This window comes from Miscanthus floridulus, chromosome 2, assembly GCF_019320115.1.
Source record: "Miscanthus floridulus cultivar M001 chromosome 2, ASM1932011v1, whole genome shotgun sequence".
Taxonomy (NCBI): Eukaryota; Viridiplantae; Streptophyta; class Magnoliopsida; order Poales; family Poaceae; genus Miscanthus; species Miscanthus floridulus.
Window position 1 is genome coordinate 156,089,729 of NC_089581.1, and position 17,567 is coordinate 156,107,295.

At 44.8% G+C, this 17,567-nt stretch overlaps 2 pseudogenes; one reads left to right on the forward strand and one right to left on the reverse strand.

Annotated features, from left to right (window-relative positions):
* Positions 1-8,192: 8,192 nt before the first annotated feature.
* LOC136537304 (dynamin-related protein 4C-like) lies at positions 8,193-10,450 on the reverse strand (annotated as a pseudogene).
* Positions 10,451-12,849: 2,399 nt separating this feature from the next.
* On the forward strand, positions 12,850-16,245 carry LOC136540227 (putative metallophosphoesterase At3g03305; annotated as a pseudogene).
* Positions 16,246-17,567: the final 1,322 nt, after the last annotated feature.

Here is a 17,567-nt window from a genome sequence, read left to right on the forward strand (position 1 = left end):
GTATTTGTTGTCACTGCGCTGACTGCTGAGGGGTCATTTCATTTTTCACTAGCTCTTCTAAAGGTAAAACGAGTAAACATGGTCAGTAGGGCAAGCATTTCTGAAGTCTGAACCTTGGTTTTGCTTCAATTGACCTGATGGCTTCCGGTGTAGAGTATGCTAAAAATTTTGTTTTATGGTCCGTTGGACTGCTGCTGCTTTGGGGTAAGCTAGCAGTAGTAGTGCACTGCTGCAGGCATTCATGGAGGTTTATGGGTGTCAGTGACGATATTCGTCCTGTTTGCTTAGGCTTATTTGGCTGATAAGCCATGGCTGAAAGTACTGTTGGCTGATTTGGTGTGAGAGAAAAATATTGTTCGTTGGCTGAAAAAATACGGCTTATAAACCAAACAAGACCAAACGAACTGGACGATTATTGTAGAAATGCAGAGACCTTCTTTTCCGTGAAAAATGACGGAACACTTGTCTGGATGCATATGCATGCCTATGCCTGCGCAACTCGCTCGTTGCAGCGCACCGCCATCCAAAACAGTCCAAGACAAGAGCACTAGCTACGACGTTATGACCACGGAATTCTACTGTGCTGCAGTACAGCAGTGGTGGTTCAAACGCGCGCGGCCCTCAGTTTAGAAACACACGAAAGTACATAGATTCGCACGCCAAATTACGGATTCCAATTAATGCTAGCTCTCAGTGGGAAAATTAACCTGTTTCAAATGCAAGCGAGAACTGTACTGATGGCTGATGCTAGCTGCACTCAGGCGCCAGGCAAGCTCCTTGTTTTGAGCGAATATATACAATTCCGTTTCCGTCGCTGAAACGGAGCCGTGCATCGTCGTGGGATTCATAGGCGACCTGGGCATCTTCCTCTTGGAAGTTTACTCCTCCTCCTCCTACTACCCGTACAAGTTTACTAGCGAGCGAGAGAGGGCGCGGAGCATGCATGTGTGTGCGGTTGCGCAGCTTAACGCACAAGGCGCCGGAAAAGGTGCCCTCATGTTCTCCGCTCCCTGCCTCCGTTTGACCATTTTATACTCGCTTTCTCTGCACTAACCACGACGCACGCCCTATGTTTCACCGATGCATGCATTCGTCCAAGCCATGAGGTCATCGCCACCCTGTATCTCATTCTCATTGCGAGATTGTGGATTAGTTTAATCCGAGGTCAAAATAAGCAGGCCTGCATAGGGGAGGGGTGCTCTCACTTTTTTACTGGCCACGGTTAATCTGCTGATGGCAGTAACTCCTAAGGGCAGGTACATTGCTACACATCACTGGTCTCAAAAGTTGTCTCCCATGTAAGATTTTTGATGATTTGGAAGGGAGAGAAAGAAGAGAGAGGCAAGCCGTTGCCTGGCAAAACAACGAGCTCATCCACGTTTTTTTTCGCTCGATGAGACGACTCTTTCTTCATTGTCGTCCTGGTCGTTGTTTCGTGAATCGCTTTTTTCTCTTTCCTGGATTCGCTGCACGGCTTGCACCAAGGCCCCGTTCGCTTGGAGGAATTCTGAATGAATCTAGAGGAATTTATGAGAGAAAAATACTGCTCCGAATAAAAAAAACGGATCAAGCCGAATTTAAGGACACGCGAATAGGACCCAAATGTCTCTGGTCCCGTGTGCCTCTGACAGTTCAATAAAAAAAAGGAATGGTACGTATTCAATGTTTCCGAGAAAATTACATTAATGACTACAGATTAGCTTTGCTTGTCATACGAAAACCATCTATTACTTTTGATTGACCTTGGCATCCGTGCTTCGGATGCATTCTATAATTCTGAGAGAGAATGAACCGATTGGTTAATTTGGCATCTGCAATTTAGCATATTTTATTCTTATAGAATAATGTCTACACAACTCAATGGCGTAATAAGTAAACTACAAAGTTGTGATGTAAATAATCATAGCATTTATTTGACCGATGCATAATTTTAGGAATCACAGATTTACTACGAGGCAGTTTAAAAGACAATCTGTTGTGAAAATTATCTGGTAGATCATCTCAAGATTATATGATAATTTATGAGACCACTTGTTAGACAGCGCAAATGTACTTGCCCTCACAAGAACAAGATCGTTAGTACTACTTTTAGAGGACGACGGAATGTGAGTACTCTGTATATGGACGTGATGTTTACATGCAGCACGTGCTACCAAGCAGATGTACTACGTACTGAGAATTATCAGTAACATGGTGTTTGGTTTCTACAGTAAAATTTTAGTCCCTGTCTCATCGGATGTTTAGACACATGCATGAAATATTAAATATAGACGAAAAAATAACTAATTGCACAGATTGTGGCTAATTTGCGAGACGAATTTTTTAAGCCTAATTAGTCCATGATTTGACAATGTGGTGCTACAGCAAATATGTGCTAATGGCGGATTAATTAGGCTTAATAAATTCGTCTTGTAAATTAGTCTCCATCTATGTAATTAGTTTTATAATTAACTCATATTTAATTCTCCTAAATAGCATCCGAACGTCCGATGTGACATGGACTAAAATTTAGTCAATGGAACCAAACACCCCCTAAGAGCGTGTTTAGTTCCAGAAAGTTGGAATTTTGGGCTACCGTAGCACTTTTGTTTTTATTTGGCAATTAGACTAATTAGGCTCAAAACGTTCGTCTCGTAATTTCCCACCAAACTGTGCAATTAGTTTTTTTTCGTCTACATTTAATGTTCCATACATTAGCCGTAAATATTCGATGTGATAGATACTGTAGCACTTTTTAGGATTTTGGAGTGAAACTGAACACGCGCTAAGCGCTCGTGATCGTGCCGATATTTGGCTGGCCGTGTGGTCTTGCTTGCGGATGTGGCCGGTAACAAACAGCTCTGTTTCGACTTTCGACAAGACGCGACTGGGTAAAGGTAACAGAGAACAGAATTTTTTTGAACCACAGCAACCTATAACAACTAACGTTCAGTTCTTTAGCTTATAAATCGTACTTTTTCAATCGATGAATAATATTTTTTCTTCACAATAAATCAATCAATAATATTCAGTCATAACTTATCGGCCAAATAAATAGGGCATAACTGTGTGCACGTGGGCGTACATCGCGTCATGTTTACTCAAGGTTTATGTTTGGTTATTACGAATTGAGGAATCGCATACTCATAGGACTAGTGCGGTCTAATACTCCAGGAGAACTGTGTATACTGGCTGCCACGTAGGACTAGTGCGGTCTAATACTCTACGGTATCTGTAGTTTGTACAGTACGTACTACCTGCCGCATACAGTTAGTTTTAGGGGTGTTTGGTTTCAACCTCATAAAATTTAATCCCTATCACATCGACTACAGTAACACTATTTGAAGTACTAAACATAGACTAATTATAAAAACTAATTATACAGCTTGAGACTAATTTGTGAGATGAATCTATTAAGCTTAATTAGTTCATAATTTGATAATATGATGCTACAGTAAACATATGCTAATGATATATTAATTAGGCTTAATAGATTCATTTCACGAATTAGTCACGATTTCTATAATTAGTTTACCTGATGTGACAATAGATATGATATCCGATTTGACATCTATTTAGTTCTCCATCAAAACACCTCTTAGGCCCCGTTCGGATGGTATAGTTCTGGAGGAATTTGGATGGTTCGGAGAAATTCTAAAGGAATTTATGAGAGAAAAATACCGTTCCGGATGAAAAAAGAAACGGCTCAAGTTCAAGGACACGAGAATAAATGGCATCGAAGTGCGGGCCTCCGGTGTGTTTTGATTAATCCATGGAAAGGTTGTGGCTACGCGGCCCAAGAGATTCCAGCTTCCACGGCGCGGGCGGGGCGAGAGGGGAGGGCGCCGACCGCTGCCTGGGTCGCCACGGTTTCCGGGCGTTGTTTATCGCTTCGAAGGCGTTGAATGTTTGCTGCTCCCATTAATGATCACGTGAGGTGGAAGCCAACTCGCGTACCCGCATTGGGCCATGTTTAGTTGCCTCAAATTCCAGAATTTGGCACTATGTAAAAAGAAGATTCCCCGTCACATTAAACTTGTGGTACATATATGGAGTACTAAATGTTAACGAAATAAAAAATTAATTGCACAGTTTAGTTGTACTTTACGAGACGAACGTTTTGAGCCTAATTAGTCAACGATGGGACAATTATTACCAAATAAAAACAAACGCTACAGTGTAGCGAATTCGGCCGGCGCCGAATCCGGTGGCCAACTAAACGCGGCCTTGGTCTGTTCGGCTTCTCTTCTGGCTGCTCCTGCCTGCCCCGATCCATCCATCGGTCAGCTCTCAGCTGCGACCACGGCATGTCACGCTCACGCCGATCCATCTCTGCGTCTGACGCGTCGGTCGGAGCTTGCGGTTCCCCAGGGAGCGCGTTGACGCGAAAATTAGCCAAAAGTGGCCCTGCCCGACGCACTACTACAGGCCCAATACGAGACAAAACTGGGCCAACTACAGCCCACCAAGGCCCGGACACTCTTCTTCCTCTGCAAGCGGCACTGGCACCGGCGCGGGCGCACGGCGGCACCATCAGTCCACGGTCCACCACCGCTACCCGCGGATTCCCCACAGCCCGCGGAGGCGCAGACTTATACTGATTGCAGGTACTTTGTGCTTGATTCTTGTGGTGTAAACACTCAAAGTGAGCAGAGGCCATTTTTCAGTCAAGGCTAAGATGGCAATTCCAGCATCCTATCGCTCAACTATCTGGTTTTTGAAGTTATGGGAATACCGAACACATGCTTCATGTTCATCCGTGGAGTAATTTGACCTGCACCATTGTATGTTGTTCACCCCAAAACTGTTATAGTATTACTTTGTTAGAAGTTCTTTCATCCCAGAGGAAGGCTTACTTTTGGTTGGTCTGGTTTCTAATGGAGAGCTTGTGGTTTTGGGATCCCATGGCATCAGAAAATGGACAAATTGGTTATTGGCCAAATGTACTTAGGGCTCGTTCGGTTCAACTGAATCTAGGCCAGGAACCATTCGTGTTGACTGAAGCCTATTCAAATTACATAACGAATCCGGCCTGAAATATTTCCCGGCAACTATTCCTCTTCAAACGAACGCGGCCTTATCTGGTTGGAGCATGCCATTTCACGCGGTCACTCCAAGTCTGAAACACCACCCTGCGCGCGTCTCACCCCCAGGCAGAGGGCGAGAGTGATCTTGTTTCTAGGTGTCGGCAGACAGAACGTGTCAGCGAGCTTTGCTAGGAAGAGAGTTGGGGAATTTAATATTCCAGTGAATTAATTACATTAGATAAGACGCAATGGATCATCAGTGTCGCCACATACTTTGTAAGTTCAAACCTGCAACATACTGTAGAGTAGAAAAACAATACTGCAAGTCTAAAATAGCTGTGACTGATGCATAGAAGTCAAAAGCTAACCCGCCCCTGTAAAACACGCAAGTCTGCATCAGCTGCTACGCTGACCCTCACAGTTGTTTGGCTCCATGCTCCGCCACTGGTGGCGGAGTGGCGCAGCTGGAACAAAAAAATTTAGGTGGGGCGCATCGGAGACACAACTTTTTAATGACATTGCAAGGACGCACATCATTAACTAATCTATGACAAATTTAAACATTGATTGATGATGGTACTATACCTCTCATCTATTAATTCAACAAAGACCAACCGAGCAAGAAGTGTTCATATTAAAGACCAAAATCCAACTTTCCAAGAGCTAAGAAACCAGAAAATTTGAAAAACAAATTAGTTAATGACTTAGTGTGTGATGTATGATGAGACATTCAAACATACCAAGATCTGCTCAGCCTGCTCCTCCCTCTCCCTCCCCTATCATTTGCTCGCGCCCCCACCAAATCCTCCTCCTCCATCGGAGCGGCATGCCTGCACCGTTATTACGAGCGGCGAGCTGGCGCCGGCGCGCCACGTAGCTCGGGGATGGCCGGCCGGGGCGGCTGCAGCGAATGGCGCGGCTTGGCCACGTGGGCTTGGGGGCTGCACGTACGATTGGGACCTGGGGCGTCGTGCGGAGCTCCGACCTCTGCGCCGGCGGACCACGGACAAACGAAGGTCGCGAGCGGTGAGCGCGACGGACGCGGCTCCGGCTGGAGTGGGAATTAGGGGTTGCAGGGTTGGGGCACTTCCACTTGGGCCGGCTCCCGGCTGGGCTTATTGGGGCTAATTTTCTTCCCTCCCCGTTTTTCCTTGTGCCTGGTTGCGCTCTCTCGCGTTGGACGTCGGCCGCCGCCGCTCCTTCGCTGGCCGAAAGGGAGGAAGACAGAGGGGTACTAGTGGTGCTACTCCGGCGGTAGGTGGGGTAGCTGCCCCCACCCTGCCGCATGGGGAGCTCCGCCTATGTCCGCCACCAGTGGCGGAACCAGGGGGACAACAGGGGCCGTGCGCCCCCCTCCCCAAGCACACTGAAAAAATTTTAGTACCTATAAAAAATTCAATTGTATAGTAAAAAGAATTATTGTTTCACTCTTTTTTTATGATAATATTGTGTTTTTTTGTTATGAGTTCTAAATATATATGTAAAAACGTTGAAGAGCTACTGTGGTATACTCTTGTTGTATAGATTTATCATATTTATGAGGTGTCATCGTATTGTCCGACCCCCTAGATCAAAAGTTCTGGTTCCGCCGTTGCTTGCTGCTAGGTGCTCCAAGGTCTTTACTAATGAATTATGACAACATGGTGTCCTCGATGATCCATTGTTCTGGTGGCTCGACAAGGAGGGATCTTCTAATTGCATGCTTGATCACCACACGATACATTTGAAGGCATGTGTCCACATCCCTCAACTTTTTTAACAAGGCAAATTTTCATGTTGGAAGGATAATATATATAGATTTTTTTTTTTCGTTTCTTGCAGCTTTGTTCAAAGCTAATGTCAGCTTAATTAGTTTTTTTTTTTTGCTGCCTATTGTACAATGCTTCCTGCACAGTAGTGCCTGAGGTTCAGAACTGTACGTATATTCCTGAGGCAAAATTGTGTTTGGGGTACTCGCTGCTGTTTTATATTAGTGTCCAGTACATGTTACCCATTAACCATCAACAAGCTACTGTATGGGTGTTGGTTGCTGAGAAAATTGAAACTAATTTTGCACACGATATAATGAGGTACTTGACTCATTAGTTAACTTGCAAAACTGGGGGTCATCCTCATATCAAACATACAGTATTATTATTTCGTGGTTCTTCCATCCTCTGAGGACATTTTCTTTGCAATTTGTAGAATGATTGAACATTCTTAAGGATACATCTCTATTTTTAATGGTCTATCTGTTTGCTAGGAGTATGGACTCAGGGCTAGTTGGATGTTGTATATTCCTAAAACAACAATCGGACTACACTTTAAATTGTGCGTTCCTGAAGCGAGCCTATTTGCTTGTGTTGTATAGAGCCTGGTATGTTGTTACCCATTAATAACCTATTACTATATATACTGGTGCTATTGTTATTTTCAGAAAAAATAGAAACAATAAATTTGATATTTAATATAGATGAGGTATTCATTTCAATAAGGATGTCATGCCTAAACGAACTAGGGACCATCTTGGTATCAAACTAGCAGTATACTACTAGCTTTGTGAATGTTTCATTAGCTAATCCAAAATTATTCTTTCCTAATGATTTGTAGGATGATTGAACATACTTAAGTCACACGCCTAACTTTCATGAACTATCCCAACACCAGCTTACATAACTGTTGTGTCAAGATTATAGACTGATTGCTTTATAGATGTTCCAAGAACCTCGGTATTCAAAGGCCAACATTTTAGAGTAGGGCCTTTTTACAGTCCATCAATAATTACCATGGTTACCTACGTACCAAAAAAGTTTGGAACTTGGTGATACCTCTAATCTAAACAAAAAAGAATTAGAAAAAAGCTCTTTAGAATAATCACCCGTTACGAGAATGGCAGTTATACCAAAGCTTGTTACGGGAACTGAAGAACAGAAAGTTAACTAATGGAAGGAAATGCATTAGTGGACTTCATCTGCCGCGCATGTTAGAAAAATACTAGCATGTTTACCAACAAGCACATTGGCAAAGTTCGTACACTGAATCTTGTCATGGTTAATGATGCAGTTTACTAGCTAGTGGTAAATGCTCAATCATAACAGCAAATAGAAGGTCGTTAACAAGCGCACCTTGACAAAGTTCATATCGAACTGATAGGAAATGCATATATAAACCTTAATTAACAGCATATAGCAGGTCACCCAGTTATCACGATAAGAAAGTTTATTTCAAAACGTATAGTCATCCAAAAGAAGGCAGGCAGACACAGACAGAAGCAAATAACTGCCTAGGCTTCATCCGCCGCGCTAATCCTGTCCATGATGTTTGCAACAACCTCCTTGGATTGCTGAAGCAGGACAATGCTCTTCTTGAGGCGGTCGCGCTTGGATCCGGTGCTTGGCGGCGGCGAGAGCATCCGCTCAACCCCAGCCATGTTGTTGCCCAGGAGCTCGTTGGCCAGCTCATCCTCGAGATCGATCTCCACGAGCCGCTTGACACCGCGGAGGACATGAAGCGCCAACCCATCGACGTGCCTGAGCACTATGCTCTTCCAGTACGCGGTCAGCCGTGCCCTCAAGTCAAATGGCTGCGCTGCTAGGTCAGCGTGCATCCTAAGATGACACACGTCCACTTCCCCAAAGCATTCCAGGGTAATCTTAGATGGCCTGGACTTGTCCTTGTCGTCCACAGAATCCATGAACTTCTTCTGACCTTCCATTATGGCTTCCCAAGTCTTCATGTAGTCAGGGTTCGCCGTATAGTCTGCCACCAGCTCCATCTCTATCATCTCCTTGACGTGCTGCGCAGACCGTGCCCGGGTCTTCTCCATCAGGCTCTGGATGGCGTGGTGGCATGACGACTGCACCTGTGGAAAGTTTTCAGAGTGCTGAAGCAAAACTTTCATCACCAGGTCCTCCACATAGTCCCACACCTCGTTGACAAGATCTTGCGGTACTTGGCTAACCATCTCCACCTTCTTCTTGAGCATGACATGGAACGCCGATCTTGGCAGAAAGTTGGGGAGGTTGATGCCCATGGTCTCCTCCAGAACACGCATCTCCTCCGTCAGAAAGTTCTCGTCGCTGCGCCTTGGGCATTCCGTTGGCAGCTTCTTTGCATATGTAGCATCTCTGCAATACGAGCTGTGCCATGGAAGTAGCAGTCATCCGGATAGCCTCCAAACTCGCCCCTGACCAGTATCTTCTCCAGTGAAGTGCAGACCTTCTTGACAATGTGGAAGAACACTCTTACGGCATCCCCAGTGTTAACGAGATCCGGTGGCATCTGGTCGAGCTCGGTGCTGCTGCGGATGAGGTGATCATTGATTTGCTTGACAATGTCGGGGAGGCACTTGGCAATGATGGTCGCTTGAATCTGCATTAGCCGCTGTGCAAGGACTGGAATGCCGACCATGGACTTGTCAATCTTCGAAAGCAACGGGTGATTCTTGAACAGCCGCGCCTCCTCAATGCGCGCCTGGTCGTACGTTTCCTCACCAACACGGTTACGGACACAGACGTAGCCAAGGCCAATGTGCACGTCGTCCATGGTGACTTTCTCAAGCAGCCCCTCTGGAGCCTTATCGACCTTGGTGACCACGTCCAGCGTGCGCTCGCCAGTGCGGTCCACCTGCTGCGACATGCGGATGGACTCGCACGTCGGGAAGTCCACTGTGACCGAGAGCACGTTCAGGATGATGCTCTCCTTCGGGGCGATGTACTCCTTGATAATTTTTGCGGTCTGGTCATAGATGTCCTCTGGTTGCCCCTGCACGGGGACCCGCGTGATACCTGGGAGGTCGACGAGCGTGAGGTCGGGCACGCCACGCTTGCGCACGACGAGCGTGATGGGCGCGTCGGAGATGCCCTTGCCACTCCCAGCGATCTCCGCTGTGGCGGCGTTGATGGCGTCCGCGACGTTGGCCTCGGTGGTGGTCACCACGCGACCGTTGCTGTACTCGAGCTGGAGCTTGGGCGAGTCGGCTGAAGGGTCTCCCTGGAGCCGCATGACGAGAGGCACGCGCGTGCAGAAGCCCTGGCCACGCGGCTGGCTGATGCCGGCCAGGGACTCGAGGACACTGGACTTGCCGCTGGACTGATCGCCGACGACGACGATGGTTGGCAGCTGGATGCCCTCCTGGGTCACCTTGAGGTGGCGCAGCCGGTCTACGGCGTCGAGGACGGGGCGGATCTGGTCGTTGTACGAGGCCGCGATGGTGCTTGCTGTGACGCCGCTGGCAATGGCCGCGGCCGCGCCCTTGGCGTCCACGACATCGTTCTCCAGCTTATCCCCTGTCCGACGCTTCTTGGACACGCTGAACACATGAATTTTTTTATCCCTCTTTTTTCCTTTTTTCACAGGTGGAGGAAGCGTCGTCGTCGTCCTCGTCCAGTACCATGCGGTTTGCGGTGGTCGACCGTGACGGCGCTGGCCAACCTACGGCCGGACGGCCACCCGGGGCCGTACATGCTAGCTCTTGCATGTCTTCACTTCGTTCATATCGTCCACGATCTGCATGAGAAAATCGATCGATGTTGACTGTATATATACGAGCTGCAAGTTTGAGAAAACCGATTTGTTCTTTTGTCCTTGCATAGAAAAAAATTGTTTCTTGTGATACGTGGATCTGTGATCTTGTGATTTGTGATTGTCTGGAGGTAGAAAAAGGCTGGAGGTAGAAGGAGGATGGAGGCTGTTGGATTTTAATTCTATGGTGCAAAAAAAAAATCATGTGTTAAAACTGCATAAAACACATAGTTGTTGGGTGACACGTACGCCGATGCTTTTTTGCTCACACAAAAAAGAAAACGATACGGCCAAAGTCTGTGGGGAGGCGTAGGGGCAAAAGTAAAGGCCGCACCCAGCTGGGGAGACTAGGGGACTAGGCCTTGTTTGGATCGGTACCTGAAAACGATGCCTGGGACAGACAGCTTCCCCAGGCCGTCGATTTCCGACGCCTGGGGCTGGATCGACTTGCCTGGGTAGGGCTCCCCAGGCTTGGCCGCGATCCAAACATGCCCCTAGTGCGGGGAGCCGGGGAGTCGTAGGCTCGTAGTGGCGCGTCATTGTGGCTGTGTACGCAGGCCACTTCATTTTGGCAGCCAGACGGATCCAGGAATAGCTGCCGAGAGTGAGGGCCTGTTTGTCCACTTCTCCAGGCCACGCTTGGATTATAATCTAAGCGAAGATTTTCTCACTTCTCGTTTTTTGCTTCTCGTAGTTTAAATCTCTGAAGCGGCTTACCACATAAGCGAGAATCGGTAGAAATAAACAAAGCGTTTAGCGGGATTCTCGCTTATTTCCACCGACAAGCCGCTTATAAACGGAAACGGGCCTGAACCCAGTGGGACTAATCGGCGAACCTTCACTACAATTAAATTATTCTCTGACAGTGCAAATTTTTCTTTTCAAGAAATAATTATTCCCGTCTGCTTCCTTTTCGGACGGTGACGAGCACCGCACATCTCTTTTTCTTTTTTCTCGTGCCGCCGATCACTCTCACGCCTGGAGCCAATATTTTCTTTCTTTTTTTTTCTCTCGTCACTTTAGATAAAAAAATATTTATTCAAATTGTTATAACTTCTCAACGGTGCATCTAATTTTAATTACGTTTGCACCGGTGTGTTCTACACGACGAGACAAACAAAACTAGACCCCACTAACATATGTTTCAAGATTTTTTTTTCTAATAACAATTTATGTATCCTAACTTATAACATATAACTTATACATATAACTTGTGGAACAAACTTCAACGTATAACTTAACTTATACATATAATTTATACACATGACTTCAAGATATAACTTCAACGTGACAAAGTTATGCACATAACTCATACATATAACTAACTACGTGACAAAGTTATACACATAACTTTTACGTATAATATTTTGCAGAACAAAGTTATCAACATAATTTCTTAGAAAGCTACAAAAATTATACACAAAACTTTTATGTATAACTTGTTTGTATAACTTAAATATATAACATGATGAATGACATAGAGTAAAGTTGGACGTATAAGTTATGTTGAAGAAATTAAATGTACAAATTAATATCATAACATATTAGTAGAAATATGAAAACTATGTACAAAAATAACTATGTAGCATAACTTAGAAATATATAGCAAAAAAGAGAAAAAATGGTAAAAAAAATAAAAAAAGGAATGTCCAGGTGTAGTCATGCTACCAAACAAATCCAACTAACAAAAAGTTATTAAATATAACTTGTGTGCATAAGTTGTAATTTATAAGTTATATGTCATAAGTTAATATATATAAATATTTTAAAAAAATAATGCACATAAATTGCTACTAAAAAATTCTCTAAAATATATGGAAGTGTGATATAGTTTTGTTCGTTCGTTACATAGAACACATCGGTGCAGACGGAATTAAAAACGGATACACCGTTGAAAAGTTATATTATTTTAAAATAAATATACTGTATTTTTTAGATGACATCAGCAATATGTAAAAATGTGTAGGAGAGGACAGTGGACATTCACGACCTGGTCAGATCGTTCGCCAGATTATTTTTGGGTGAACGTTCACTGGAATGGAATTGTGGAGTGACCCCCCTTGGCCAGTTGGCTAGGCAACCCAACGTCGGCGAGTGGCTCCGAAGAAACTGTTCAGGGGTTTTCGGCCAGAGATGGACAAACCAAAGGCCGCCTAAAGGCCTACTACAGCCAGACATAGATAGGCCTACCCTTTCGCTCTCTCCCATCCAGCGTTAGGCCCGCAGCCCACAGCCCACAGCCCACGGCCCACGTTCGTCCGTGCCTTGCGGACCGAACACTCGTCTTCTTCCTTCTAAAGGCGGCACCGGCACAGGAGCACAGCAGCAGCCAGCAGGCATTTCCGTCACTCGGCTCCTCGCCGATTTCCCACCCCCACAGGCAGCAGCCATGGCTTCCGATCTCCCGCTCCCTCTCTTCGTATTCCTCTTCCTCGTCCTCCTGCCGACGCCGTGCTCCTCGTGGCCACCGGCCGACGACGACGACGTGTCGGTCTCGAGGTCGGTGTTCCCCATGGACGGTGACGTGGCCTGGGTGGTGCAGGTCAGCGACCTCCATATCAGCACCTACAACCCTGAGCGTGCCGCCGAACTCGCGCTCCTTGGTACCGCGCTGCGAGCAATCCGGCCTCACCTTCTCCTCGTCACCGGTGACATCACCGGTGAGCCCTCTGCTCTCTTGTTTCTGGATCTGAAAATGTTGGCGTCAGATTCTGCAACTTGTATTCTAACTAGTCATTATGGGGCGTTGTCCCGTCCCCATGGATATTACTAAGAAAATACTGGGAGCAGACAGCATATCAAGTAGATGCCTAGATGGTGGAAAATTGACCAGAAGTACTTCAAACAGACCAAATTGGCATACCACCCAGAAACCTATAATACTAATACGAAATATAAACTTTGCGATACTCGAGTTATTACTGCTATGGCTTTTAAGATAGCTCACTCCAATTTGTTTCCTGCTAAGTGCTAACGGCCATGTAAATCATTCTGTTCTTATTTGGCATGCAAACCATTATGGTTCCAACAGGATATCCACTAACAGAACAGAAGAAAACCTAGGATTGACCAGTATTGCTTTCCTTGTGGTTTTATGACCCGTTATTATATATTCTAACTTCACATTGTCATTGTCATTTTAATAAGATGCTAAGAATCAGCAAAAGAACTAGTTCAAGGCAGGATGAATACGAATGGGTTACCTACAAGAAAACTCTTGATGCAATTGTTGGACAAGGTGGCATTGATAAAAACAGGATATTTGATATTAGAGGCAATCATGACACATATGGAGTACCCTATAGAGGAGGAAAATTGGACTTCTTTTCAACTTACAGTGTTAACTCACAGTTTAAGCGATTAAGCACCATCAGTAGTATATTGCTTCAGGTACGACTTATACTTGTGTCAGCTCTCACTGTTTATCACCATTGAATTTATTCAAGGTATTTCTAGGCACCATTCTGTACTCAAATCCAATGGGTAGCCAAGTTTCAGCTAATGATCCGTTTCTGTCTCAAGGTGTAAACTGTAACATATTACTAGCAAAGCATAAATGTTGAACATTATTGACTACTGATGCACTAACTAGTAAATCAATGTCCCATTTTTAATTTCATTCTTTTGTAATAGTAAATGTCCAATGAAAGTTATGAAACATACTTTGGGAGTTGTGCATATGTATTTTCGTGACTATTCATCTATATTAATAACCACTACAGTTCTGAAACTAAATTCTGTCCTAAAAGGCACTGTAGGGAGATAGAAGCTACCAATTTCTGGGTATTGATGATACAATGAGTGTTGGCATTCGTTTTCCTGCAAACCTTTTGGTCATGCAACTGATAAAAGGATAGAAGCGGTAAATTCAGAGCTTCAATACTGGACCAATCATTCCAATGTTCCAGTTACCAAAGTTGTTTTTGGACATTTCCCTATGTCATTCACTGCATCATCTGAAAAAGGACAGCGATATGAAAGTGTGTTTGCAAGGCAGTCTATTTCAGCATACCTATGTGGTCATCTCCATGCAAAAGTTAGTAAGCAGCTTTGGAGGTATCATGAAATCAGAACAACAGAAGATCACAAGTCAAGCTTTTGGGAATGGGAACTTGGAGACTGGAAGGACTCCAGATTGATGAGGATTTTAGCAATAGATGGTGGTGCAGTCTCATTCATAGATCACACATTGAAACAGGCACTCCAAACTTCCATCTTGATCACATATCCAACAGATTCAAGAAGTATGAATATGTTGGATTCAGAAAAGTGGTCGATGAGAAGTGATATAAATGTCCTTATTTTCTCTCATCAAGTTATCCGTAATGTGAGTGCTAGAGTCTTTGACTCTCATAGTGAGTTTAAGATTGTTGAGGAGATACCTCTGCAGCTTGTTGCCAGTACTTCTGTTCACAGACCTTTGTTCCATGCCAAATGGAATGCTGAAAATTACAGAAGTTCATCCGCTACTCGCTACTGGTTGCAGGTGTTTGTTCTTGATTCTCATGGTGTAAAAATTTCAAGTGAGCAGAGACCATTTTCAGTTGAGGGTAAGATGGCAATTCCCACAAGCTCATGGACCAACTATCTGCTCTTTGAAGTCCAGTGGGAAGACATGTATCAAGTTCTTCTGTGGAGTAATTTGGTCTTCACCATTGTATTGTTGTTCATCCCCAAACTATTATACCATTTTGTTAGGAGAAGTTCATCATATCAAAGGTGGGCTGTTTCAATCCTATCATCCCCTATCCAGCAGAGAAAAGCTTACTTTTGGTTGGTTTGGTTTTTAATGGAGGGCACAAGGAGTAAACCTTTCTGGTTTTCTATGGTAATATATGTGCTCTGGCTAATAAAAATGCCATGGTTTTGGGGTCATGCAACGTCTGAAAATGGAGAAATTGCTCAAATGTACTTATCTGGATGGAGCGTGCCAGTTCATGATGGGGGCTTGATGGGCAACAAACTGAGCAACCCAGATGTGCTTGTCATCACACTGCCATTCCTATATATATCTGGTGGTTGTCCCTGTAATAGTTCTTATATATGGTCTGTTTGCAGAAAAGGCTATTGTGTTTTTGTGGCACAGAAGAAGAATAGTATACTCTGCTGACTCAGCAAATATGCATGCTGAGTCATCAAGCTTGCTGCCAGTTGCTCCAAGGGCTTTACTAATGAAATTCAGACAAGATGGTGTCCATGATGATCCAGTTTTGTGGTAGCTGGACAAGGAGGGCTCTTCTACTTACATGCTTGATCACTGCAGCAATACATTTGAAGGTACATCTTTCTGTCCCTCAATCTTTCTGACAAGGCAGTTTTTCATGTATTAGTGTTGATGTGTGTTTCTTGCAGCTCTGTTCAAAGCTAATGTCAGCTTATGGAATGGTACCAGTATCCTTGTCACCCCCATTGGCATGGATACCACTGTTGTTATTAGGTGGTGCTGCCTATTGTACAGTTCTCCATGTAGATTAGCACTCACTACTGTGCAATCCTGAAGTGAACTTATTTGCATGGGGGGATTAGCGCTCACAACTGTGCATTCCTGAAGTGAACTTAGTTACAAGAAATGCATGAGTCGTAGGCTGCCATGGTGGCCGATCGAAGAGGATAAGGCCACTTTGAAATACGAGACTTCTTTTCTGTTTTCTGCATTTTTTCCGGTGAAATGAATTGATTCTTGTAAAAGTTTCTGTATAATTTATATGCTTTCAATAAAAGCAGAGTAATCCTCTGTCAAAAAATCTGTATAATTTATGTGAAATTTTTGCATTTCTAATGCGCCCTAAATCTGTTACTGAACTCAGGGTTTTTTTTTTCACAATTAGAGCTTTAGAACGCTAGTGAAGGTGAGGACCCAGAGACAGAGAGGCTCAGGAAGTCAGAAGAGAGGTTGCAAGATAAGGGATTGCCATTGCTGTTGCTGCTTAGATTTTGCAATGGACGGCTCGGCCACGGCCCAGCTCGCCTCACGTCCTTCACAGCCCATGGAAAAACGTCACTCATTTCTGCTCTGGTTCTATTTAGTAGGGATATAGGAGTGCAAACCAAAGAAAATGGCATTTTACGTCACGTAAACTTGTGATCGAGTATACTGATCGCGCAAAGAAAAAATAACCAATCAAACACCAGGACACAGTACACGCTCATACCGAACTGGAAGCTAGTTTTGGCGCTGATGAAGTACTGTACTAGACACAGCAAATGCATAACGTACTGTTCGTCCGTGTTTCGAGTTGCCACCGACTCGTGTTTCAAGTTGCCACGGACTAGTAAATTTCTAACATTACGTGTCTGACTCGGATGGTGTTCTAAGAGGACACGAGGTTTATATTAGTTCGGGCAGAATGTCTCTACGTTCAGTTCGTTGCTGCTGCTCGTGTTACTAGCACTGAAAGTTCGTAGTAGGGGTTACAAGCGGTCGAGAGAGGGACATGTCCCAAATCTCTGGTGAGAGGAGCGAACGGGTGCCGAGAGCTCGGTCGCTTCCCGGCTATGTGCTTGTGTGTTCTGATCAGTTCGGGGTTCGATGGGTTCGAGTCCGAATTGATGCGGTGTGTTGCGATGCTTTGCAATGCCCTTTATGAGATGCACTGCTTTCCCTTTTTATAGGTCAAGGGAAAGCACGGGTTACAGTGGAGAGAAAAGAGGAGGATGAGAAGGAGAAGAAGTCCTTCAGGATCGCCGGGTCCTTCTTTTTCTTCACGTGGGTCCCGCCGACCCTGTAGACGTCAACAGGGATAACTCCACTGAAAGGATCAAGAGGCCCAAGAGGGGGTTGAATTGGGCTAATTTTAAATGTCTTTGCAATAATTAAGTCCTATGGTTAGCCCAATTAACCCCTTGTGCCTAGAAAGTGTTCCTAATTGTTCTACCGCACAAAAGACTTGCAACCTAAGTTCCAATCATACTCTAGCATGGTAATTCTAAGAATATAAAGACATGAATTGAATTGCTCAAAGTAAATGCCCAAAGTAAATAGAGAGGAAGGAACGCGGCGATGTTTTGCCGAGGTATCGGAGAGTCGCCACTCCCCACTAGTCCTCGTTGGAGCACCCG